Here is a 7394-nt window from a genome sequence, read left to right on the forward strand (position 1 = left end):
CATAAAAACATTCACATATTTTGCAAATGCCTGGCAGAAAAGTAGCATGTTTATAGTTAGGGACTCCTTACAGTAAATCCCTTTTGTGGGGAGGCCCTTGTGATCTAGGGATATTTGTGTTTTACAGCATAAGAAGACAAACTAATGACATTCACAAAATACTGCTTGCACCCCTAACCTGACAGGAGATACTGACACAAAAGAATCAGTAAAGTTTTGTATAATCTTTGTGCAAACTTCCCTATTCTGTGGACAACTGGCCTGCATTCCCCGCCCCCCCCCCCCCCCCCCCCCCGCCATTCCTTGTATTTGCAAACTGCTCTTAGAAAAGGATCAAAACTAAGCAACAGATACCAGTATACAAGTGGCACGATAAGAACTCCATGAGACAGAGTTAATTTTTAACCCTGAGTGGGGAAAGCTGGCAACCCTAACAACTTCTTTTAATGCTGCACCTAAGGAATTGGACCTCCATTCTAAGACCTGACTGACTTAAACCCCTTTAAAACACTACACTGAACTTTGCCAAACAGGACAGATGTGTTAGACCAGGGACACAGTTCCCTCATTTGGAGAACACAGCACTTTGTCTCCGATACTCCTTACATCAGTAACTGTTGAACAACATGAACTCAAATGACCACTTTCCACAAACACCACCACAGGGATGAGCTTGTACGTAACTCACAAAGACAGCCCTGTATCAGCCCCGTCTCATGATGAGAGAAGTTGCCCATTTGAGGAAGCAGTCAGTTCACAAGGAGAAGAGCACTATTCTGATAACAGGAATTGCACTAGTATCACTTTTAACAAACTTATCTGCCCTTTTTCCTTAGGACATGCCAGACCTCGCCCCATGTCAGGAATGCTGCACTGTGTTTACTAGCATCTGCAAATCAACCTAACCGTAACTCTCCCAGAGACTTGCTTCTCCTCAACTGCTCCCATCCTATTTCACTCCCCCTGGGGAAAGGTACCCCTGCTGCCTCAGTGCCTGTATGGTGAGTTTAAAAGATAGGTTTCATTCAAAAGTGAAAAGGTTTTTTCCCCTTCGCACTCTCATCCTTCCAAGCCATTCTCCTCATGTCTCTCTGTACCCTCCCTGCCACAAAACCTGCTCCCTTCTCCATAACTCACCCAGCTATTTAAATCTCTTACACGTTCTTCAAGCCAGGCACCTGATGCTTGGACGCTACTCTGAGGAGCACCATATAGATTCCTACAGAAGTAGAAACACTAGAGGACTTCCAGCTGCAAAGGAGCATTGGTGATTCGTGACACTCAACTCGCTCATTGTACAAGCTTGGAGTCTTCAAAAAATCTCATGTTTTTCAGGTCTCCGAAGTTGGTCTCCGAGCCTTGTCAACTTCCTCAGCAAGCTTGGCCTGACTAAGGTATCTCAGCCACCCCTGAGACTTTGGGATAGTTAAAAGCAACAACCATTACGTCCTAACTCTGAATGGGGCCTTTCCTTAGCAGGATCTTTTACCTCTGTATCTACCATTCCACACTGTCCCTCCAAGCCAAGGTTTCAGAAGTACTTGAAAAGGCTGCTTGGTGGCTGGGTGTTGAAACTTGCCCATCTGTAGCACTCTATCTGCCCTCCACCCAGCCAACAGCAGTGGTGGCTCCCTAGGGCAAATCCTGGCCTATATGTAGTTCCCAGTGAACTAGCAACAAGCAACACTGAAAATTATGGGGTTTAGCCACGCACTCATAGATCAAATAGGAGGCGAGGCAAGCACATTAAGCAAAAACCACGCTGAGACAACCCAAACTGACAGGCCACTGAGTGCATCATGCTACCCCAGAGCCAACAGCAAAAATTCTTGTTTTCTTTCCTCTGCAGCAGGAAGCAGGGAGTATTTCTTCTCTCCCTCTTTTCTCATGGGTTTTCCAGTGAAGGTCACCATTTTGGGGGAAGGGGAAATTTCAGAGTTACAAACCCCAAGGATTTAAAAGCCGTTGGAAGAGAGGCCTGTATGAGACTGCCACTGCTGAGCTGCTTGGGAACAGACAGGCTCACAGATGAGGCAGGCTTGGCATGAGCCCAGTTACTTGGGGATATCCTGATCCAACCTGCTCACCTTCAAAACCCAACTTGCCTTGTAACAGTAGCAAGACCTCTGCTGTGCCCATCCTCCTTCCCAGCACTAAATTAAATGTCATGGTGAACACACTCAGGGGTTAACTGTTTACAAATATCTTTGCTGAGATCACTATACCCATCAGCAACCAGAGAATACTGTGATGGACGAAAGTATTAAATCAAAGGGAAGGGTGTACGAATCAAGGCCCTGTGCAGCAACAGTTTCCTAGCACTATTCCAAGCACTGAGATTGAGATGCTGTACATAAAAGGTTCTGCTCCTTTTAGCAGTGTTACTAAATGTAATGCCTTCTTCTGAATACATTTGGGCAAAATATTTAAAATTACTATTATTATGCAATTTTGGACACAAACAACCACCACTCCCTGGACAAACTGGAATTATTACTGGAAAATATGAAAAAGAAACAAGCTAGATACAAGCTGCTAAAAAAAGTTTCTTTGCATTAGCAAAACCAAACAGAAAAAAAACCATAGTAATATAAATAAAAGTAATAATGTGTAACAATACTTAGGGGTCTTACAGTTCCCTTCAGTTTAATAATCTCAACAACATCTAAAAAATACTAGAAGAGTTCAGTGTTCATTTGACAAATGGGCAACTGTTAATTTTTAAATGTGATCAACTAAGAAAAACAAATAACAATCCAAGTTAAAAACAATTTTCAGCACTAATTTTCCTTGAGTCTATTAGATAATTTCTGCAATTTTTCACACACTTTTCTTTACATTTTGGATAGTTTTCTCTCCCTAGTCATTCTGTTAGGTCTGGATCCCCCAGGGACCAAGTTTTAGCAGACCCTGGCCTCCAGGATATTAGTACGAATTCCTGTTCCTTTTATGTAACCCTCTAGCAGTGGAAAGAGGGACTGCAAATACAATACACCCTTTCACTGTTACCAGATGGTGTACGTAAGAGGCTCCTTTATACATGAAAATCAGACTCCATAACTAACTAACTGGCTCTTCAGAAGAGGTAATGAAACCATGTTCACAACAAACACTGTCAAGTATATATACTACAACAAGAAAGGCAAAATCAACTATCACTTGTTTTCCATCACAGTATCTCAGACACAACTTTTTAACTGCAGTGCTGTCTTCTAAATGTGAATGTTTGGAAACACTGGAACATCTGGAACATTTTTAAAATTCAAGGACTCCCATGAGGATCATTGGAAGACTTCAGGAAATTGCCTTGTAAACAATAATATCTGGAAAACATAAAATTCAATACTGCAAGACACTTTATCTCCGCTGTTGCATGTTCTGCAACATCTTACCAGAACTGAAAACAAGAAAAACACCAATAGAAAACATCTCGCCATGTTGCTGACAAGAGAGAGTCCATGTTTTACCCTGAATGTTTCATTCCAGCCTGCCTCCATGGGCACGGGAAGTCAGAGCTGGATAAAATCAAACACCCACTTTCACTCTTCAGCATTAAAAAGGCAAAGGCCTGGTACTCTTCCCTCTTTGTTTACACTTGCAAAGTAACTAGGTTTCAAGTGAGAAGCTGAACCAGGAGCTGACACCTACAGCTGACCAACTCCATACAGCAAGCAAACCTTTGCACAGGCAAAAATCAGCAGGAGGCTGGGTTTTCTTCCCGCAGGCAGAAAACACTAGGGCCCTGAGCTCCTGAACGGGCAGCTGCAGCAGCAACAAACTCACCAGCCTCCAAAACACAGCACAGCCCCTCCACAGCCCGACTCACCACCACAGGACCTCTGCCCGAGGAGAATCCAGAGCCCACAGGCCGTGGACGACCATTTCACTAAAGCCTTGCCTTTTTTTTTTTTTTTCCTTTGCTCACTCTGGATTACCGGGATCAACGTAAGCCGGAGGAGGGCCAGCTGCAAACCCGGCATCTGCTCTGGAGACAGACCCAGCCGCCCCGCGTGCCAGCAAAACTCTCCCTATCTGTCCGCCGGAGATTTGCCGACACAAGGGCAAGCGGGATTAGGGCCATGGCAAATATTTGCCCGTCAGCACTTTATAGCGGGTGAGGGCACAGACACGGGCGGGTATTTGGTTTCTAGCAGGACCCCGGGTGACTCTGCTCCTCCTGCAGCTGCCGTGACTGGGGGGGAGGACTCGGAGGGCTGGATGACAGGGGAATAAACAGAGAGCAGGGTTTATGTTGGCCTAAAACCATCAATGGCCAGGTGGAAACCATGACATCTAAGGTGACCAGGCCTGGATAGCGGCTGCCCTCGCCTAGGCGCTGGCCACCATCCAGGCCACCCCAAGGGTTTCTGAGTGCGGAGCCGGTCACCCCACAGCGGGCTGAGGTGACCCTGCCGGGCCCGCCCTCACCCCGCCATAAGGCCGAGCCCGGCTTCCCCCCCGCCAAGGCCGCTCCGGTGAGGGGCCGCGGCGCAGCTCTCTTCCCCCCCCTTCTCTCCGTCCCCGCCGGGGCTCCTCCCCTCGGAGCCCAGCTCCGAGCGGCAACAAGTGGAAGCCGCTGAAGTTACTTCCCGCTCCCCACCGGCCCCGCCGCCCTCCGCGCTCCCTCAGGGGGTTGCGAGGGCGGGGGGGCGGGTGTCGCACGTTACCTGCGCGGCCCGCCGCCATGTCGCGGAGAGACGGGTCGGGGTGAGGCTCCGGAGCCCTTCGCCGCTCCCCGCCGACTACAACTCCCGTGAGGCCGCTGGAGGTGCCTCCCCCACCCCGGGGCGGTGGCTGCGCGCAACGCTATGGGCTCCCGGCCGGGCCCGGCCGCCGCCGCCGCCGTTGTCCCCTCAGCGGGGCGCGGAGGGCCTGGCTGAGGGAAAGCACCGTGGTGACAATAGAGGGGTTTTAAATGTCTTTGCGGGAAAAATCGCCGCTTTCCTCTCCAGCTGCGGGCTTGGGGCGGTTTCCTCTCGGGGCGGGGGGTGGTTCTGGTACCCTCAAACAAGGTCTACTGTCAGGAAGTGTTAACTTTTTAATATCGTACCGACTGTTGCTTTTAGGACAGTTCACTATGTTGTTGGTTTTGTTTTTTTTAATTTTGTTTGTTTGTTTGCACATCAGTTCATCAAGCTCTTTGCACAGACGGCTGAAGTGAATATGAAAGCCAGGCTCGATAAATCCAATAGGCAGCAGATTTCTCCTTTCTGTCCGCGTCAGTTGATGAAAGGAAAATTCTCTTTCCACTGCTGAAAGACGTAGGTAGGGATTAATAAAGGCCACGTACGGTAAGAGACTGGGAGAAAGCGGGTGTGAAACTGGAACCAGAGGTCCGTTCCTGAGGCGGGGTGGGGGGGCTACGGGGGGCACAGGGCTCCTAAGGCTCCCGCGCCATCTCCCAGCAGCAGGCTCCTACAAGCAAGCCACTTCCACTCTTCAAATTTAACCCTTCCATAACGCATATGATTCTCTGAAAGGGCATTTCTTTCACAGCATATGAAATAGGCTGTGCTGGTTTTGCACTTGGAAGTGTACTTTAAGTTCCTTAGCTTTTTTTCCACATTGCTTTGGTAAATAAATGACTTTAAATAAAACTTGTGACCAAACAGTTTGCCATCAATTCTTGCCACAATGCTTGTGACTATATTAGCATCATAAACTTCAGCTTAGGCAGCCATAAGATCAAAGCAGCATATTTTAAAGACACTTGATGAAATATATGTAGTACACAGTCACGGACATGTCTCCATCATCCTCATTTTTTCATCCTCAACTTCAGGATGACTAAGTGGCCTTAAGTTTTGGTGACTAATCTTCACCTAATGTATGGTTTTCAATAGCTCAAAAGCATTTTAATGCCCTCAGAAGTGCAGGTTATAGGGCTAAGGATGTTGTGGGCACATGACTTGTGAGACACAATGGGATGTCTTGCATAGTTTGGAAGCAATCTTCAGGCTGACTTCTCTTGGCCCGCTTTGCTGCATCATTCAGTACTGGGCCAGGAGCATCTGCTGAAAACAAATGTTCATTTTCCATTGGTCTGTAGACAACTGGGTGTTTTCCAAAAGTAACCTCAGGGTCATCAGTTGCAAATAATGATAAATCCCAGATAATTTCACTGCAATGGTGTTTTTTTTACATGTTTTCAAAAAGTGTTTGTGCAGTTTTACTTCTCACTCAATAATCTGCTCTGGAGACAGACCCAGCCACCCCATGTGCCAGCAAAACTCTACCTGTCTGTCCGCTGGAGATTTGCCAACACAAGGGCAAGCGGGATTAGGGCCATGGCAAATATTTGCCCTTTTAATCCCTCCTTTTAATTATGTAGTGACAATTTACTTACAGAAATGTTTAATTATTGACATTAATTATTGAGTTATTGCCTGTTTATACAGACATCAATTTCTTCAGAGAAAAGCATGCTGTTTCCAACTAGGTCTGTAGCTGACCAATGCTTCCTTAGAATTTTCTATATTCTTCATTTCTTTGGAACAAAAGAGGTTCAAGATTTTTGGTTTTTGGAAGCTGCCCTGAAAAAAAAAAAAAGCATTATTTGCTCCATTTGTCTTGCTCTTCTTTATTTTTATTCTAATAAAGTCTATCGATTAACTTCTTAAACTATGATAAGCTGGATGGGAATTATTGTCAATTTTCCTAGCTCAGGAAAGGCAATGACAGTCATCCCAGCAAAAGGAAAGCCTTTGCTGGGTGTCATGGTTTAACCCCAGCCAGCAACAAAGCACCACACAGCCGCTCACTCACTTCTGCCTCACCCAGTGGGATGGGGGAGAGAATCAGGGAAAAAAAAAGGTAAAACTCGTGGGTTGAGATAAGAACAGTTTAATAGAACAGAAGGAAAGAAACTAATAATGATAATAATAACAATAATAAAATGACAATAATAATAAAAGAATTGGAATATACAAAACAAGTGTTGCACAATGCAATTGCTCACCACTCAGTGACCGATGCCCAGTTAGTTCCCAAGCAGTGATCTGCACCCCCCCCAGGCCAACTCCCCCCAGTTTATATACTGGGGATGACATCACATGGTATGGAATACCCCTTTGGCCAGTTTGGGTCAGCTGTCCTGGCTGTGTCCTCTCCCAACTTCTTGTGCCCCTCCAGCCTTCTTGCTGGCTGGGCATGAGAAGCTGAAAAATCCTTGACTTAGTCGAAACACTACTTAGCACCAACTGAAAACATCAGTGTGTTATCAACATTTTTCTCACACTAAATCCAAAACATGACACTATACCAGCTACTAGGAAGAGAATTAACTCTATCCCAGCTGAAACCAGGACACTGGGTAAAATCTTTTCATTAGCTGGTGGAATGTTACCCTTGTAATTGTAAATGTATGCCACAGAGGTACCCAACTCAATCAACTA

General features: G+C 46.3%; 1 protein-coding gene across 6 annotated transcripts in view; it reads right to left on the reverse strand.

Moving 5' to 3' along the window:
• Positions 1–4779, reverse strand: part of FYCO1 (FYVE and coiled-coil domain autophagy adaptor 1) — a 53550-nt gene extending 48771 nt beyond the window's left edge. For 4 of the 6 annotated variants that reach the window (XM_030008202.2, XM_030008200.2, XM_030008199.2 and 1 more), the window contains exon 1: positions 4668–4779. The gene's annotated coding sequence lies outside the window, so the exon portion shown is untranslated. Of the gene's footprint in view, positions 1–3783; positions 3968–4667 lie in introns of those variants that run through there. The other 2 variants (XM_030008194.2, XM_030008195.2) reach the window with 2 other exon arrangements.
• Positions 4780–7394: the final 2615 nt, after the last annotated feature.

Source organism: Aquila chrysaetos, chromosome 3, assembly GCF_900496995.4.
Source record: "Aquila chrysaetos chrysaetos chromosome 3, bAquChr1.4, whole genome shotgun sequence".
Classification (NCBI taxonomy): Eukaryota; Metazoa; Chordata; class Aves; order Accipitriformes; family Accipitridae; genus Aquila; species Aquila chrysaetos.